Below are 20,370 nucleotides of genomic sequence, written 5' to 3'. Positions count from 1 at the left end.
ATCCCTGGCCTCTACCCACTCAATGCCAGTAGTGCCTCGGTCTCACGTGTGCCAACCAAAGTTGCCTCTGCTGCCAAATCGCCCCCAGTGGAGAATTTCTGATTTATATAGATCATAATCCCTCTCCTCTTTAGAAATTAAACAAGCTATCATCACTTGAAAGTTGATTTTAAAATGCTTGCATAAATCACCCAGCTGACTTTGTATTGATTCATTTCAGCAAAATTCCAATAAAAATGAAAGTCACGTTAATTACAACTACTTGCTACATTGGGGAAATACCTTAGGAAGGAACTTTCAAAGGATCAATTTCAATAAAAGTTGTTCTGATTTCGGCCTAGCACCTCTAGGAAATTGAAAATATATTAGGTTATTTAATGACAAGTGATTTTGCCAATAGGAAGATTTAGCACAACCGGATGGTTTGGGCTACAAAATATAACATTTCTGTTGCATCTCCTTCCAAAATCCCTGAAGCCTTTCTTTTAGTTTAGTGATGTGGGAGGAACTCTCTTTAAGCTCAATCTAAATAAGCAAATCTCTGTATATAAGTGTTTGTGCAATAAATAACATTTCCCATTCACACCCACACTGCAAATGAATAGGCTCTGGCGAACAAAAAAATGACTGTTCCTTTTAGTTTTTAAAACAAAATGCTGTCAAATAAAAATGAAATCAAAAGAATTAAAGCTTATACAAAAAGTTTTGCTTAGGGAACAAAGTCTAACCAGTTATTAATAAAAACAGACCGAAAATAGGCTTAGCGTGGTTCTGTGCAGGGGAGGCTGTGTTTCTCCTGAGCCTCAGACCTACTGCACTGTTTGCAATTGGCCAGACCCCGGGTGCAATTCAGAATCCACAGAAACCCTCCAGCCCGGCTCCTACCTGCTGGCTTGAAGGACTTTCATTGGAGAGAAGCCGGAGGAGTCGGGTGGGGAACAGGGCCATGGAGTTGATGGACGGCACTCGGGTAGCTGGGCCCCACGCCTGCCCGCCGTACAACTGCCCTTGTATCAAAGGGCAGAGGCCAGGGTCGAGCAGGACTGCTGCACGTGTGCCTCTTAATCCTGAGAAGTCAGTCCATCCTCACATCAGAAACACAAACAGCACGACTGCTAGGAAGGGATGGACAGACAGCTTTTCCTGTAAGGTTTATGCGTCATCGATGTTTCCACCTCTTGGCCCGATTCCACGGCATCAGGTGAACTGCTCACCCAGAGCCTACAGTCCCCGCCCGAGCTGAAAGCCACATTCCACCGTCCAGCACCCCTGGCACTGCCAAATACGGCGTCTGTTGCACAATCATCCGCTGCTGCATAAACAGCCCTGCCCTAGTCAAAAACCTTCAGGATTCCTTTGCGGCTTTCCAAAGAAAGCAGGGTGCCCTTTCACCAATAACCCGTCCGCTAATTCCACGTCCACTGCCCCCACTGCCAAGGCTTACTGTCCGCCTCTCTGGCCTGCCCAGGGTCCTCAGGGTCGGCCTGGCCCACACAGGATTACCCCCGCCGGCGCCGGGGGCCCCATGCCTGCCCCGAGTCTCCTGCCCGCCCCTCCCCGGGCTCCGGCTGCCTTCCCCTTCTGCGCACCGGCGGCCACGATGCCAGCCCACCCGGCAACTCCCCGCCGGGAACCACGGGCTGCCAGCCACTGCACCTGCGTCCCCATCCCTGGTGGCACGTAGGCTCACGTGCCCCATCCCGTTTCAGAGTTTGACTGATTTCATTATAAGCGAGCTATGGACTGAACAGAGTTCCGACCCCCAGTGTCCGTGTTCCAACACGCTCCCGCCGTCCGCCGAATCAGGGCTCGGGCAGCGCGCGGCTGACATCCTAGTTAGCATCCAGAACTCGCCCAGGCCTTGCCCCGAGCACACGACGCCAGGCGGTGGTTTGTGCGGCCCCCTGACACTGAGACAGGAAATGAGTCAACAACCCACCGAATCGGAGGTGAAGGGGAGGTGAGATCACTCTGCAGCTGAGAAGGCAGAGGGGCTGGGCCAGGGTCAAGGATCCTACAGGTGGATGAATGTCAGACCAGGTAAGCAAGGGGCGGCCTCTAGCCAACCACACGGAAGGGGTTCACCTGTGGTCCAGGGGTGGCCCTCCAACAGTGGGGCGAAGATGAAGAGTCCACAGTCCAGGCAAGAACAGTCAAGCAAGCGAGAGTCTACCTTTTTTGATAACAGTCAAACAGAAGTCGGAGCAAAGTCTTAGGAAACACAGGAGGAAGAACTCCCTCCAAAGGGAGGAAGAAGACAGAAGCTACGGCTTCTGAGGAGGTTCCAGTTCCAGTGTGCAGAAAAAAGGAATGAACGATCCAGGAGCATCAAAGCGTGGGCTGCGCTCAGGGCCGGAAGGCACATATCTTGAATGAATCTAAGGTCTTTCTTTACGGTAGTATCGGATATTCTAAGCTCTGAACAGGAAATGGGATTAAATGAAGAATCAATAAAACAATAAACTTACGTTAACACACAGTGTTTGAGTAAATAGATTCTTCTAACCTTTTTCAAAACCAATAACTGAACATTTTATTCTCCAGGAAATAAAGTGAAATTAAAGCTTTCTTGTTATTGCATTGAGTCTATGAGGAGACTCAGGATGTCCCCCAAACATATTGCATCTCCAATTGTTACGTATGGTTTTGGGTAAAAATTGGACCTTTTTTATATTTGAATCCATGTACCTTGACTGCCAAGCTTCAGCCAAAAAAGATTTTATATAAATGAATTAGAGAAACATTTCAGGAACGTGTTAATGAAAACACTGTACGTACAGAGGCACCGCCAGCTGCCACCTTCAAGGAACTGGATAAAAAGTGGGCTCTGTTACTCATAGATTTTTATCGTATCTGAATGATAAAATTCCATAAGATGGAATCTTATGACTATATAAAATGACCTCATGATATAAAATGGGAAAAACCAAACATTAAACGATTTTATACATTTCAATAATGGTTCAGCTCCAGTGACCTTGTTTTATATCTTTCTTCAAAGGGAACTCTTATTACCATTTTGCCTTTTTTCCCCCTTGTTTAGTTCCAGATCGCCCGGAGGAACCATAAAAATAAATGAAGTCCATTAGATAAAATTATTATTTACACAAAGGCAATATTAATTCTATCTGTCAGCAGGTTTTAAAACTAAGTGAAAGTTCACTCAATCCACTCTGTGCTAGCTAAAGCAACCAGAGGCCTGAAAGAAGGAAGAAGAAAGAAGAAAAGAAAGGAAAGGAAAGGAGGAGGAAGGAAAGAAAGAAAGAACGAAACGAAAAACAACAGGCCCTTTTAGGCAACAATTATATCAACAATTTCTAAAAGATTTATCCAGAGATGTTTCCCCAAGGCAGGAAACTCATATGGACACAATAAGAAATCAAATGATAAATGGCTCATGGTGGAGAAACTACTATTCACAGCTCCCACTGGTTTTTAGTTCATCTGGGCAGGTTTGGAGTGCCACATTCCACCTTGTCACCCAGAAGGTGCAACATCCATTCCAACTGATTCAACAGTACAAAATGGTAACAGGAGAGAGGACCTACCCTTGTGTTTTCATGACTGACCAACATTGCTCGTCACCTCGTCATGCCAACCCAGTGAGTTCACGCAGCTGGGTATTCCCATGGCATTTGTGCCCACTGACTTTTCCCTTGAATATCTCCCAACCCCTCCTTCCCTGGTTTCCTGAATACCCCAATCTCTCTGTTCTTGTATGGCCAAAACACTGACTGCTGCACCTCAAACTCTCTTGAACATTCATTTCTTCTCAACCTGCACACACTCAGTGGCCTGTATCTTCAAACTCACATGACTTTAAATACTTCCTAAAACCTGGTGACTTCCAAATCTATAGCTCTTTTTGAGACCTCTGTACATAACCCAGATACATAAACCAAAATATACATCTTCACATAAAGCAGAGGTACCTCATCTAAAGGTGACTCCATTATATGCCTTTACCAACTGTCTCCTTTGTGCCTATTTCATCTCATGGTGAGCTACATCATTTACTCAGATATGTGACCCATCATCTGGAGACTCACCTGCCTCTTCTCCCACCTGCATCCTCCCAAATCTCCCCCTGACATTTTGTCACTACATCCTGACAATTCTTCCCTACCCATATCCAGAGTCGTGCCCTTCCCCCTCATCTGAGCCAACCCCCTCTATTTCTCACCTGTGCAATATCAGATCTTTCTTGATTGGTTTCCTTGCCTCTCATCCAAATCGTTAGGCTTCATCTCGGAGTTCATGCTCCCCACCTGGACCCACTGTACATCAATACTCATTTCTATTACAGCCTTAATCACTGGAAACCACCATTACCTATGTTTCTGCCTCATCCTAAACCAGGCTGTGGGAAATTTCAATCTCTGGACAATACAGGACATAGTAGAGATGAACAATCACTGCCTGAGAAATGAATTAATGAGAAAAAAATAATGCAAATCCACATACACCTCTCTACTTTCCTCACAATGTTTATGCTCCCATTAATATGCTGTTCACATTCTCTTTTTGTCTGTGACTCTGCTCTTCATTGTCACAGATGTTTTATTCCTCTATTAAAATTCTCTTAACATCTGGTCCAAATACAAGGATTCCCATGGTTTTGAGAAATGGCCTTTCTAAATGTCATAATTTTCCAATTAATGGTCAAAGGGATGAAGGGATTACTATAGGCAGACTGGCTGAAAAGAGGAAGTCTCCTGGGCCTTGAAACACGAAAGCACATGGAAGATATAACCAAAGTGTGTGAACCCTGAGGGGCTCAAATAAGTTACTCTGGAACACCATAATTCCTTGAAGCCACTTGAAAAGTCAAAGGACAGAAAAAGGAGGATAGTATAATTTATAGGAGAAATAAATTCATCAAATTCATTATTCTAGAGTGAAAATAAAGATACCTTGAAATACTATCAGATATATTCACAGAAAATGGACTGCCGGTGCACTTCAAAAAATTAGCATTATTTCATAAAAAGGCTCTTGATTTATTGTTTTCAGATTTTAGTTGGGAACGACTTCTGTGTGTGATATCCAATGATACCTATTCAACCCAAAGGATCAGGTATGTCATAGTTGATACACCTGAATTTATCCAAATCTGTCACTATCTTTAGTCTTAAAAAAAAAAAAAAAAAAACACAAGCAGGCCTCAAAAGCACTACAGTAATTCCCCCTTATCCATGGTTCCGTTTTCTGCAGCCTCAGCTACCCATGGTCAACCATAGCCCAGAAGCAGATGGTCCTCCTTCTGACATATGGTCAGAAGGTCAAGAGTAGCCTCACAGGACATCACAGTGCCTATGTCACTCACCTCACTTCCTCTCATCAGTTAGGCATTTACTACATCACACCATCATGAGAAGGAAGCTGAGGACCATAAGATATTTTGAAAGAGACCACATTCACGTAACTTTTATTACAATATGTTGCTATAACTGCTCTCTTATCATTAGCTGTTGCTCTCAATCTCCTACTATGCCTCATTTATAAACTGAACTTTATCATCAATTTGTATTATCGATCATAGGAATAGATAGGGTTCAGTACTATTTGTGGTTTCAGGCATCCACTGCGGATCTTAGAACATATCCCTGGAAATAATAGGGGCACTACTCTAATTGCTATTTGGGGGTCAGTTTATTAAAAATAAGAATAAGGGGGGCACCTGGATGGCTCAATTAGTTAAGCATCCAACTCTTGATTTTGGCTCAGATCATGGTCTCAGGTGGTGAGATGGAGCCCCCTACCAGGCTCCATGCTGACCGTGGAGCCTGCATAAGATTCTCTCTCTCCTTCTCCCTCTACCCCTCGTCCCCTGCTCCCTCTCACTTGTGCTCTCTCTCTTCTCCTCTCTGAAAAAAAAATAAAAATAAAAACAAAAATAAGAAATCATTGCTAAAATTAAAAAATACTGACGTATCATATCAAAATCAAAGATTCCACCAATCAGAGAATAATAAAATTTAAGAAACTGCAGAGAAGGTTCTGTGCTTATATAAAGTATTAGTATATCTCTATTTTTCCTAAAATAAATCTGTAAAATAAGTATTCCCATTCTTTCCTATTTCATAGATATGGAGATTCAAAGAAGCCCCACAGGTAAATGGGAGAGCTAAAAAATGTTCACAGGTAAGTCCCCGGCCTCAAAGCCCCGATTCATCTTGCTGTACTGCAGATACTGATCATGTCTTTCCCACATTTCTGCACTGATCACTTACTGACTAGGGATTGGGAGCTGTGGGATAACCTGGCAGAAAGGATCAGATGCTCTATTTCTAACCAGCTGACTTCATGATGGCCTGGAATATGTGTTTCCTTAGCGACAGAAATTTCACAAAATAACTAGCTGTGGCATCATTCATGGATGCTAGGGCCAGGTACCTCACTGAGCAAGGTTTAGTGTAGCCAGCGATGAAAGAGCACTCTGCACACCTGGGACAGCCTTCCCAGTGTCCTGCCTCCTCTGGCTGCCATCCCTACTCCCTCGTGGGGGCTCATGATGTAGAGAAGCATCCATCACCTGGTGAATAGAAATTCCTATCTGAGCCTCCTCCATCTGTCCCAAAAGCTGCAACTTCCATCTGCTTTTCACGTCTACCTGAGTGACAAAGAATTCCCTCCAACCAAACATGGACGAAATTACCAATGATTTTCCCTTCCCCAAATCTTCTTCCTGCCTCCATTTCCTGTCACAGCTAGAGGCATTTTGTTTTCTCTCCTTTCCCCACAGGACACTGTAAACCATCCAGGAACTATGCCAACTGGATCACATCCACTCAAAGGCATCCCCAACCAGGCCAGCTACCCGTGTCTTACTCTCCACCCCAGATTCTGTGATTTTTCTCTTCATGGCACTTGAAACTACTTGAAATCACTCAGCTGACATATTTTTTATGGCCCGTTTAACCTACTAGGATATAAGCCTTGAACTGAACCTCCATTCTGTTCACTTGATATCCCCAGGGCCTGGAAGAGAGTATGACATATAATAAATATTATTGACTGATTGACTAGCTACTAAAGGGGATAGAAACAGAGACAGTCTTTGTCCAAGTGATGGAAACCATCATCATGCAGACTTTCTGCCAGCGCCACTGAGTAGTGCTTATGTCAAGTTTCAGGAGATTTTGTATGGAAAACTACAATTTCACTGGCAGGGAATCAGCCTATTAGGTGAGATTTCACAAGAACAAGTCAATAAAAACCCTGAATTCGCTGCCACAGAAGCATCAAATGATTAGCACATAATGCGATGCTGTGAAATGCAGACGTACTGTGAACATATGGTATTTTATCCTTCAGTTCATTAGCTGGAGATATGGAAAGGTCATTCAGGACATCACGAAAAGGCCTCCATGGTGGAAAAGTCATCCCTAAGTGTTTTAAAAGTCAGGCGATGGTGCATATGTTCATGAAAACACAAAAGGAACAATTCCTAAGTGTAAGTCCAGAAAAAGGAACATCAGATTGCATCAATTTGGCAAGACATCCCCCAAAAGAAAAGGATTTAGACACAGTTGCAGGAGGTCTGATTTCTGCTTCTATCTTGCAAAAGGTTAAGAACTGCCTACAGTGCTCCTCTGCCTACAGCACCTAGCAACCCGACCCCCCAACCCCAGTGTAGGAGAGGAGCACTGTGGGGACACAGGACCCAGAGCGCCTGGGTCCTCATTAGCTCCAACATGAGCCTTACACCTCCGCTCTCATCATCTGTTACTACGGAGATAAAAAACGATGGCTTAGAATTAGATGAATTACTTTGGCATAATGTAGAGTCATCCCTAGCAATTAGGAGGCACTAAAAACATTTTAATAAATAGAAACAAATGAAGACTACTTTAAAAAAGAAAAATATGTTTTACATCTTATAGAAATAAAAATCTCTAAAAATCAAATTAGTGCTTTCCTATCTCTCAGGAGATGACACAAGCAGTTCAGCCTGTGGTTCAGAAGCACTGTAACGGTGGGTTGCCTCAGCCTAAGCACAATCCCACACCTGCCCAGGAAACATGTCAGAAAATGTGCACAGCAGCCTTGTTCATACTAGTAAGACACTGAAAACAATACAGGTGTCCACTGAGAGAACACAAATTCGTGGGGTATATTAGATCACAAGGAACGTGAACTGCACCAGCCATGTAGAAAAGAAATCAATATTAGATACATAACACAGGGAGGCAAAGAGTCAAGAATAATATAGAATATAGTAAATCCAGGGACACCTGGGTGGCTCAGTGGTTGAGCATCTGCCTTTGACTCAGGCTGTGATCCCAGGTCCTGCGATCAAGTCCCACATCGCATTCCCTGCAGGGAGCCTGCTTCTCCCTCTGCCTGTGTCTCTGCCTCTCTCTGTATCTCTCATCAATAAATAAATAAATTCTTAAACAAAAAAAGAGCATAGTAAATCCGTATCACTGCAAATTAAAAAAAAAGTACATAATATTTTGAATGTGATAAAGCAGTATGAGAAAGCCAGGGAATGTAAACAGAAACTTCACAGTGATGCTAAAGGGAAAATGAGCAGATGTTGAATGGGCAACTAAGGTAATAGGTCTGCTCTTCCTCGACTTCCCCTATCAAACCACCCAGATCAAACTCAAGCACTCACTAATTCTGCTCCACACTTCCCACATCCACCCTTCTGCTTGCAACACATCCCTCCTGGTCTGTATGAGAACCTCAAATCCCTCTTAGTTCCAGATCAAACTTAGGAGCACTGGCTCCTATTCATGTGACCATTTCCCCATTGAGAAAGCAAGGACACCTCATCCCAAGCCTCCTTAGATGCAATGCCCAGAACCCTCAGGTCACTCTGCCACAGAGTCTGGCTTCTTCTGCCTTGTGACATGGCATCCCTGTGGTACAGCAGGGTCATGAGACCCTCACTCATTACTATGGCCCCTCAAAGACCTCACAGTTCTCTGCACATAGAAAATACCTACTATTTGTTGAATGCATCCACTAAACATTAACAAATAATGGAATGAAGTGCCAGGCTAATATAGGAGGAGGCTGGGGATCAGGTGAGTTTTGGGGGCACAGGCATCAGGTGAATGCACTGGAAATAAAAAGAACACTCTTTTCACAGAGAAATGGAAAATGCTTCAGGGTTGAATTTACTGAGAATGAGGATAAGGGAGCAAATGCATTTATCTGTTTGAAACATAAAGACCAAAGTTATTTGTAATGAGATCAAATAAATTATGATACATCCATACTATTAAATATGATGCAGCTTGTAAATCCAACGTAGTAAAAGTCTACACACTGACATAAAAATATGCACGCCTATGTCCATCACAGCATGATTTACAACAGCAAGATATAGAAGCAACCTAAGTGTCCATGGATAGATGAATGGAAAAGGATCTGATATATAGAAAGAATATTATTCCGCCACAAAAAGAATGAAATCTTCCCATTTGCCACAACACGGATGAACCTAGAAGGTACTATGACAAGTGAAAAAAGTCAGACAGAGAAAGACAAGTAACATATGACTTCATTTGTATGTGAAATCTTGAAAACAAAATAAATTAATACACAAAACAAAACAGAAACAGACTCATGGAGACAGGAAATAAACAAGTGATTACCAGAGTAGGAAGGGGTTAGGGGAGGGTGAAATAGGTGAAGGAAATTAAGAGGTACAAACTTCCAGTTATAACGTAAGTAAGTCATGGGGATGTAATGGACAGCATAGAGAATAGAGTCAATAATACTGTAATAACTTTGTATGGTGAGAGGGGTACCTGGGTGGCTAAGTGTTTGACTTCAGTCAGGTCATGATCTCAGGGTCCTGGGATCGAGAGCCCCCGCCTGGAATCGAGCCCCGCATCAGGTTCTGTGCTCAGTGGGGAATCAGATGTCCCTCACTTGTACTCTCTCTGTTTCTTAAATACATAAAATCTTTAAAAAAAAAAAAAAAAAAGAAACTTTGGATGTTCCTCAAAAAGTTAAAAATAGAGCTACCCTATGAGCCAGCAATTGCACTACTAGGTATTTACCCCAAGGGTACAAATGTAGTGATCCAAAGGGGCACCTACACCCCAAAGTTCATAGCAGCAACGTCCACAATAGCCAAACTATGGAAAGAGCCAAGATGTCCACTGACAGATGAATGAGATGGATAAAGATGAATGAATAAATATGTGGTGTGTGTGTATGTGTGTGTGTGTATATATATATATGAATATTACTTAGCCATCAAAAATGAAATCTTAACCATTTGCAACAACATGGATAGAACTAGAAGGTATTATGCTAAACAAAATAAAGTCCATCAGAAAAAGACAATCTTCATATGATTTCACTCTTGTTGAATTTAAGAAACAAAACAGGATCATTGGGAAGGAAAAGAAAAATAAAACAATAGAAAATCAGAAAGGGAAACAAAACATAAGAGACTTTTAACTCTAGGAAACACACTGAGGGTTTCTGGAGGGGAGGGTGTGGGGAAAGGGGTCAGGTGATGAGCATGAAGGAGGGCACATGATGGGATGAGCACTGGGTGTTTTATGTAACTGATGAATCACTAACTACACTTAAAACTAATAATTCACTGTATGTTAATTAATTGAATTTAAATAAAATAAAATTTCTAAAAATATAACTGTATAGTGACAGACGGTGACCAGCGTTATCATGGGGATTGTTTCATGATGTATAAAAATACAGAATCACTACAATATATGTCTACAATTAATAGCATGTCCTATGTCAACTATACTTCAGTTTTTAAAAACTCTATTAATGATGTTGAGTGAAAAAATAATACAATATACACATTTACTTCTCTACATAGGGATAAGAGAGAAAGGACCAACTTTTGACTAAAATAAACCAAATGATCTCTGTTTATCTTTGTAGATGTGAGGAAACCTGCATTACTCCTAGGCAGTGGAAGTATTTCATATGCTTCCAGGTAGCTTGCATTTTCAAGAAGCACTTTTTTTTTAATAATTTAAAGTGGGTAAAAACATTCAAGTTTATTTTTTTTTATAAATTTTTATTTATTTATGATAGTCACACAGAGAGAGAGAGAGAGAGACAGAGACACAGGCAGAGGGATAAGCAGGCTCCACGCAGGGAGCCCGACGTGGGATTCGATCCTGAGTCTCCAGGATCGTGCCCTGGGCCAAAGGCAGGCGCCAAACCACTGCGCCACCCAGGGATCCCAAAGTATTCAAGTTTAAAAGAAATGAGTGAAGTGAGATTAGCTGTGTGGATTAACTCAGGAGACGAGCCCTAATGCACGTTTTTAGATTCAGTTCAGGCTGACTCCCTGCGTGCAGGGGAGAGGACACCCTGGAGAGAGCACGTGCAGGGCAGAAGCAGCACAGGTGTGAAGGAGGGATGGTTAGAAGGTATAGATGCTGACAGAGCAGAGGCCAATCTCCCACAGGTATTCTCCACAACCTCAGGACATTCCTATTCTCACTTAAAGTTGAGGGCAGGGGGGAGGGGCAAGACGGCGGAAGAGTAGGGTCCCCAAATCACCTGTCTCCACCAAATTACCTAGAAAACCTTCCAATCATCCTGAAAATCTATGAATTCGGCCTGAGAATTAAAGAGAGACCAGCTGGAATGCGACAGTGAGAAGAGTTCGCGCTTCTATCAAGGTAGGAAGACGGGGAAAAAGAAATAAAGAAACAAAAGGCCTCCGAGGGGGAGGGGCCCGCGAGGAGCCGGGCTGAGGCCGGGGCGAGTGTCCCCAGGACAGCAGAGCCCCGTCCCGGAGGAGCAGGAGCTGCACCGACCTTCCCGGGCGGAAAGGGGCTCGCGGGGAGGTGGAGCAGGACCCAGGAGGGCGGGGATGCCCTCGGGCTCCCGGGGACACTAACAGACACCTGCGCCCCGGGAGAGCGCCCCGAGCTCCCTAAGGGCTGCAGCGCGCACGGCGGGACCCGGAGCAGCTCGGGGGGCTCGGGGGCGGCTCCGCGGAGGGGGCTGCGGGGCGGGAGCGAATCTATCAGCGCAGGCCCCGGAGCACAGGGCGCAGGAGACACAGCCCAGGATCCGGCCTCCCCCCGGGACAGGCAGAGGCCGGGAGGGCCCAGGACAGCGAGGACGCTCCTGCCCCGAGCTGAGCAGATCAGCGGCCCCGCCCCGGAGCCTCCAGGCCCTGCAGACGGAGAGCTCCGGAGTTACTGCGGGAGCTGACTCCAGGGCTGCAGAGCTGGCCCCGCCACTAGGGCTGTTGCTCCTGGGGCCTCACGGGGTAAACAACCCCCACTGAGCCCTGCACCAGGCAGGGGCACAGCAGCTCCCCCAACTGCTAACACCTGAGAATCAGCACAACAGGCCCCTCCCCCAGAAGACCAGCTAGACGGACAACTTCCAGGGGAAGCCAAGGGACTTAAAGTACACAGAATCAGAAGATACTCCCCGTGGTTCTTTTTGGTTTGTTTGTTTTGTTTTGCTTTTTGATTTGTTTCCTTCCCCCACCCTCCTTTTTTCTCCTTTCTTTCTTTTTCTTTCTCTTTTTCTTTTTTTTTTTTTCATTTTTTTCTTCCTTTTTTTTTCTCTTTCTCTTTTCTTTCCTTCTTTCTCTCCTCTCTTTTTCTCCTTTTCCCAATACAACTTGCTTTTGGCCACTCTGCACTGAGCAAAATGACTAGAAGGAAAACCTCACCTCAAAAGAAAGAATCAGAAACAGTCCTCTCTCCCACAGAGTTAACAAAATCTGGATTACAATTCAATGTCAGAAAGCCAATTCAGAAGCACTATTATACAGCTACTGGTGGCTCTAGAAAAAAGTATAAAGGACTCAAGAGACTTCATGACTGCAGAATTTAGAGCTAATCAGGCAGAAATTAAAAATCAATTGAATGAGATGCAATCCAAACTAGAAGTCCTAACGACGAGGGTTAACGAGGTGGAAGAACGAGTGAGTGACCTAGAAGACAAGTTGATAGCAAAGAGGGAAACTGAGGAAAAAAGAGACAAACAAAAGACCATGAAGATAGATTAAGGGAAATAAACGACAGCCTGAGAAAGAAAAACCTACGTTTAATTGGGGTTCCCGAGGGTGCCGAAAGGGACAGAGGGCCAGAATATGTATTTGAACAAATTCTAGCTGAAAACTTTCCTAACCTGGGAAGGGAAACAGGCATTCAGATCCAGGAAATAGAGAGATCCCCCCCCTAAAATCAATAAAAACCGTTCAACACCTCGACATTTAATAGTGAAGCTTGCAAATTCCAAAGATAAAGAGAAGATCCTTAAAGCAGCAAGAGACAAGAAATCCCTGACTTTTATGGGGAGGAGTATTAGGGTAACAGCAGACCTCTCCACAGAGACCTGGCAGGCCAGAAAGGGCTGGCAGGATATATTCAGGGTCCTAAATGAGAAGAACATGCAACCAAGAATACTTTATCTAGCAAGGCTCTCATTCAAAATGGAAGGAGAGATAAAGAGCTTCCAAGACAGGCAGCAACTAAAAGAATATGTGACCTCCAAACCAGCTCTGCAAGACATTTTAAGGGGGACTCTTAAAATTCCCCTTTAAGAAGAAGTTCAGTGGAACAGTCCACAAAAACAAGGACTGAATAGATATCATGATGACACTAAACTCATATCTCTCAATAGTAACTCTGAATGTGAACGGGCTTAATGACCCCATCAAAAGGTGCAGGGTTTCAGACTGGATAAAAAAGCAGGACCCGGGGATCCCTGGGTGGCGCAGCGGTTTAGCGCCTGCCTTTGGCCCAGGGCGCGATCCTGGAGACCCGGGATCGAATCCCACGTCGGGCTCCCGGTGCATGGAGCCTGCTTCTCCCTCTGCCTATGTCTCTGCCTCTCTCTCTCTCTCTCTCTCTCTCTCTCTGTGACTATCATAAATAAATAAAAATTTAAAAAAAAAAAAAAAGCAGGACCCATCTACTTGCTGTCCACAAGAGACTCATTTTAGACAGAAGGACACCTACAGCCTGAAAATAAAAGGTTGGAGAACCATTTACGATTCGAATGGTCCTCAAAAGAAAGCAGGGGTAGCCATCCTTATATCAGATAAACTAAAATTTACCCCGAAGACTGTAGTGAGAGATGAAGAGGGACACTATATCATACTTAAAGGATATATCCAACAAGAGGACTTAACAATCCTCAATATATATGACCCCAATGTGGGAGCTGCCAAATGTATCAATCAATTAATAACCAAAGTGAAGAAATACTTAGATAATAATACACTTATACATGGTGACTTCAATCTAGCACTTTCTATACTCGATAGGTCTTCTAAGCGCAACATCTCCAAAGAAACGAGAGCTTTAAATGATACACTGGACCAGATGGATTTCACAGATATCTACAGAACTTTACATCCAAACTCAACTGAATACACATTCTTCTCAAGTGCACATGGAACTTTCTCCAGAATAGACCACATACTGGGTCACAAATCGGGTCTGAACCGATACCAAAAGATTGGGATTGTCTCCTGCATATCCTCAGACCATAATGCCTTGAAATTAGAACTAAATCACAACAAGAAGTTTGGAAGGACCTCAAACACGTGGAGGTTAAGGACCATCCTGCTAAAAGATAAAAGGGTCAACCAGGAAATTAAGGAAGAATTAAAAAGATTCATGGAAACTAATGAGAATGAAGATACAACCGTTCAAAATCTTTGGGATGCAGCAAAAGCAGTCCTAAGGGGGAAATACATCGCAATACAAGCATCCACTCAAAAACTGGAAAGAACTCAAATACAAAAGCTAACCTTACACATAAAGGAGCTAGAGAAAAAACAGCAAATAGATCCTACACCCAAGAGAAGAAGGGAGTTAATAAAGATTCGAGCAGAACTCAACGAAATCGAAACCAGAAGAACTGTGGAACAGATCAACAGAACCAGGAGTTGGTTCTTTGAAAGAATTAACAAGATAGATAAACCATTAGCCAGCCTTATTAAAAAGAAGAGAGAGAAGACTCAAATTAATAAAATCATGAATGAGAAAGGAGAGATCACTACCAACACCAAGGAAATACAAACGATTTTAAAAACATATTATGAACAGCTATACGCCAATAAATTAGGCAATCTAGAAGAAATGGACGCATTCCTGGAAAGCCACAAACTACCAAAACTGGAACAGGAAGAAATAGAAAACCTGAACAGGCCAATAACCAGGGAGGAAATTGAAGCAGTCATCAAAAACCTCCCAAGACACAAGAGTCCAGGGCCAGATGGCTTCCCAGGGGAATTTTATCAAACGTTTAAAGAAGAAACCATACCTATTCTCCTAAAGCTGTTTGGAAAGATAGAAAGAGATGGAGTACTTCCAAATTCGTTCTATGAGGCCAGCATCACCTTAATTCCAAAACCAGACAAAGACCCCACCAAAAAGGAGAATTACAGACCAATATCCCTGATGAACATGGATGCAAAAATTCTCAACAAGATACTGGCCAATAGGATCCAACAGTACATTAAAAAAATTATTCACCATGACCAAGTAGGATTTATCCCTGGGACACAAGGCTGGTTCAACACCCGTAAAACAATCAATGTGATTCATCATATCAGCAAGAGAAAAACCAAGAACCATAGGATCCTCTCATTGGATGCAGAGAAAGCATTTGACAAAATACAGCATCCATTCCTGATCAAAACTCTTCAGAGTGTAGGGATAGAGGGAACATTCCTCGACATCTTAAAAGCCATCTATGAAAAGCCCACAGCAAATATCATTCTCAATGGGGAAGCACTGGGAGCCTTTCCCCTAAGATCAGGAACAAGACAGGGATGTCCACTCTCACCACTGCTGTTCAACATAGTACTGGAAGTCCTAGCCTCAGCAATCAGACAACAAAAAAACATTAAAGGCATTCAAATTGGCAAAGAAGAAGTCAAACTCTCCCTCTTCGCCGATGACATGATACTCTACATAGAAAACCCAAAAGTCTCCACCCCAAGATTGCTGGAACTCATACAGCAATTCGGTAGCGTGGCAGGATACAAAATCAATGCCCAGAAGTCAGTGGCATTTCTATACACTAAGAATGAGACTGAAGAAAGAGAAATTAAGGAGTCAATCCCATTTACAATTGCACCCAAAAGCATAAGATACCTAGGAATAAACCTCACCAAAGATGTAAAGGATCTATACCCTCAAAACTATAGAACACTTCTGAAAGAAATTGAGGAAGACACAAAGAGATGGAAAAATATTCCATGCTCATGGATTGGCAGAATTAATATTGTGAAAATGTCAATGTTACCCAGGGCAATTTACACGTTTAATGCAATCCCTATCAAAATACCATGGACTTTCTTCAGAGAGTTAGAACAAATAATTTTAAGATTTGTGTGGAATCAGAAAAGACCCCGAATAGCCAGGGGAATTTTAAAAAACCATATCTGGGGGCATCACAATGCCAGATTTCAGGTTGTACTACAAAGCTGTGGTCATCAAGACAGTGTGGTCCTGGCACAAAAACAGACACATGGATCAATGGAACAGAATAGAGCATCCAGAAGTGGACCCTGAACTTTATGGGCAACTAATATTCGATAAAGGAGGAAACACTATCCATTGGAAGAAAGACAGTCTCTTCAATAAATGGTGCTGGGAAAATTGGACATCCACATGCAGAAGAATGAAACTAGACCACTCTCTTTCACCATACACAAAGATAAACTCAAAATGGGTGAAAGATCTAAATGTGAGACAAGATTCCATCAAAATCCTAGAGAAGAACACAGGCAACACCCTTTTTGAACTCGGCCATAGTAACTTCTTGCAAGATACATCCACAAAGGCAAAAGAAACAAAAGCAAAAATGAACTATTGGGACTTCATCAAGATAAGAAGCTTCTGCACAGCAAAGGATACAGTCAACAAAACTCAAAGACAACCTACAGAATGGGAGAAGATATTTGCAAATGACATATCAGATAAAGGGCTAGTTTCCAAGATCTATAAAGAACTTATTAAACTCAACACCAAAGAAACAAACAATCCAATCATGAAATGGGCAAAAGACATGAACAGAAATCTCACAGAGGAAGACATAGACATGGCCAACATGCACATGAGAAAATGCTCTGCATCACTTGCCATCAGGGAAATACAAATCAAAACCACAATGAGATCCCACCTCACACCAGTGAGAATGGGGAAAATTAACAAGGCAGGAAACCACAAATGTTGGAGAGGATGTGGAGAAAAGGGAACCCTCTTACACTGTTGGTGGGAATGTGAACTGGTGCAGCCACTCTGGAAAACTGTGTGGAGGTTCCTCAAACAGTTAAAAATATACCTGCCCTACGACCCAGCAATTGCACTGTTGGGGATTTACCCCAAAGATACAAATGCAATGAAACGCCGGGACACCTGCACCCCGATGTTTCTAGCAGCAATGGCCACTATAGCCAAACTGTGGAAGGAGCCTCGGTGTCCAACGAAAGATGAATGGATAAAGAAGATGTGGTTTATGTATACAATGGAATATTACTCAGCTATTAGAAATGACAAATACCCACCATTTGCTTCAACGTGGATGGAACTGGAGGGTATTATGCTGAGTGAAGTAAGTCAGTCGGAGAAGGACAAACATTATATGTTCTCATTCATTTGGGGAATATAAATAATAGTGAAAGGGAATATAAGGGAAGGGGGAAGAAATGTGTGGGAAATATGAGAAAGGGAGACAGAACGTAAAGACTGCTAACTCTGGGAAACGAACTAGGGGTGGTAGAAGGGGAGGAGGGTGGGGGGTGGGAGTGAATGGGTGACGGGCACTGGGGGTTATTCTGTATGTTAGTAAATTGAACACCAATAGAAAATAAATTAAAAAAAATAAATAAATAAAATAAAGTTGAGGGCAGCCAGAGTGGCTCAGCGGTTTGGCACTGCCTTCAGCCCAGGGCATGATCCTGGAGACCCAGGATCGAGTCCCACGTTGGGCTCCCTGCATGGAGCCTGCTTCTCCCTCTGCCTGTGTCTCTGCCTCTCTCTGTCTCTCTCTCTCTCTCTTTCTATGTCTCTCATGAATAAATAAAATCTTTAAAAATAATAATAAAATAATAATAATAAAGTCCAGTGAGGAAGAGTGAAGCACGCAGGTGTGAACTGGGACTCAGTGACAGGCATTTGTACAACCGGGACCTCCTACTCCTTTACCTTCCAGATTCATTGTGCCAGGGGAAAAAGAACTCTTCACCCTTGCCTAAGGAAATGAAATGGGTTTTATCAGCCTTGACCAATAAACCATATTATGCAAAGCTCCCTGCTTATACTAAGGACAAATGCCCAGGCACACAGGCACCGACAAATGCTTCCATCCTGACACAGCCGTACTGGGTTTCTCCCCTCCAGGCTGCCACTTTAGCTTGGTGAATAACATACCTGTGAACTCTTTATAGGAAAGGTTGCACACACGTTTGCTTTGTTGATAAGCACAAGGTTGTGTTTCCGGTTGAGTGGAGAGAGGAAAGTGATGTACTTTCTCTAACATCATATGTTGAGAGGCAAATATTATGCTTACTCTCACTGTTCTGGAAAATTCCTGCAGTTCTCTCTGGTTACAACCACAGCGCCACAAAGAGCAGCTCATTAACCACGGAGATGAGACTGGAGGTGATGGGCCTGTGCTTTCATGCACAAACACTGGTTCTGGAAAATCAGATGTTCCGGGCACGGACCTCGCTGTCTGAGGACACCTCGTGGAGAAGCACAGACAGACAGATCTATCTAGTTCAGTAACTAATCTCAGATCACAATGAACTGGCAAACTGTGGAACAAAGCTGCTCACTTGAAAAGCCTGAAAAAAAAGAAAGTTTGTTTCTACCTGTTGGGATCCAGAATGGCTCCGATTGCCATTTTAAAACAAAACCATAAAAAAAAAAAAAAAAAAAAAAAAAAAAAAAAAAACCATGAGGCAGTTGGCAGCAGTAATGGCTGTTTAACACAACAGGCTTTACTGACTGGACACACCCAACACCCCCACACAGACATGCAGGTATCTTAGCCGGCTAAGAAGTATTCACACACTTTGCTGAACACTCTCCAAAGGAATTCATCTTTTATGTTAATAAAGATCCGCACTGAATTATATTCCTCCTAGTCGGATTGTTGTGTTACAATCATGATCTGGAAGCTTCTATTTGGAAAGAAGAAAATGGTCTTTCACAAATTAATTACATCAGGAAACGTTAGAGCCATGAGAAACAATATTAAGCAGACTGGCAGAAACCGGTCTCTCTGTGTGGCACAGGTCAACAAGTGCACACCCACAGACGGAGGGCCACACCCTCAATGCATGTTCACCTGCCTGCACACACACACATTCTCATAGTGAAAGGTAAACATGAGCACCGGAAGCCTGGTCTCCGTGTGTAACTCCGTGTCAATTGGATGCAAATTCCAGCTCTGCCTCTAGCTGGTTGTGTGCCCTCTATTTCCATCTTCAGGTGGCGACACCGTTGTGCCTTTCTCATACAGTTTGTGAAGATTTACTGTTCTCATCAATATGAAACACTTAGGACAATGCCTGGCCCCCAGTTAGTGTACAGTAATGGCTTATATGACCACGCAGATCTTCACTGTTACAATTAACAGCTGGAGGAAAATACACCAAATCATTAGAATGTTCTGAGATATGTAGTTCTGCATAATTGTTTCATACTTTTGGAGACTTTTTTTTTTTTTTTAATGATAGTCACAGAGAGAGAGAGAGAGAGGCAGAGACACAGGCAGAGGGAGAAGCAGGCTCCATGCACCGGGAGCCCAACGTGGGATTCGATCCCGGGTCTCCAGGATCGCGCCCTGGGCCAAAGGCAGGCGCTAAACCGCTGCGCCACCCAGGGATCCCCTGGGGACTGTTTTTGCAAGTTTCTTGCAAATAGGAATGTGTGATTAATATCATCAGCAAAAAAATTATACATATTATTTGCTTAAAAAGTGCTACAGAGAAGAATCAAGATGAATTGACGTAAGCCCCCTCTCTGATTCATTTCTATCACCCCAGGACAGAAGAAGCTCTATCTATTAAGTCCAGCCTTGACACATTTGTTACACGTGGTCATGCTTGAAAACACCAGCCAGAAGAAAAGAGATGGTGTCAAAGACAACCTTCAATTATTTTTAGAAGGACCAGAATTCCTTCATCTGATCAGGGCTAGAGGGACACCACACTTAGGAGCACCTAAAGCATATGCGTGGTCCTGTTCTAAGGGGAGAGCTAATCAGAGTTATACTCCCCAGAGAAAAATCAAATAGAAAGAGATGCTAAGTCCAACTTCTCTAGAGGAAATTGAAAACAGTCAACGATTTTACTCACAGCAGGACCAGAATTTAAATTCAATTTTTTACTTAAGCTATACAGTAACTGAAGACCCACTGACC

At 43.2% G+C, this 20,370-nt stretch overlaps 1 protein-coding gene across 13 annotated transcripts in view; it reads right to left on the bottom strand.

Moving 5' to 3' along the window:
• Nucleotides 1–20,370, bottom strand: part of SEMA5A (semaphorin 5A) — a 474,025-nt gene that overhangs the window by 308,432 nt on the left and 145,223 nt on the right. The window contains exon 1 of one of the 13 annotated variants that reach the window (XM_077879606.1): nucleotides 886–1,226. The exons of the other annotated variants lie outside the window; for them this stretch is intronic. The gene's annotated coding sequence lies outside the window, so the exon portion shown is untranslated. Of the gene's footprint in view, nucleotides 1–885; nucleotides 1,227–20,370 lie in introns of those variants that run through there. 13 annotated transcript variants of the gene reach the window in all.

The sequence above is a fragment of the Canis aureus genome, chromosome 31 (genome assembly GCF_053574225.1).
Source record: "Canis aureus isolate CA01 chromosome 31, VMU_Caureus_v.1.0, whole genome shotgun sequence".
Lineage (NCBI taxonomy): Eukaryota > Metazoa > Chordata > Mammalia > Carnivora > Canidae > Canis > Canis aureus.
Note: the sequence above shows the minus strand (reverse complement) of the source record. Positions and strands in the feature narration are given on the sequence as shown.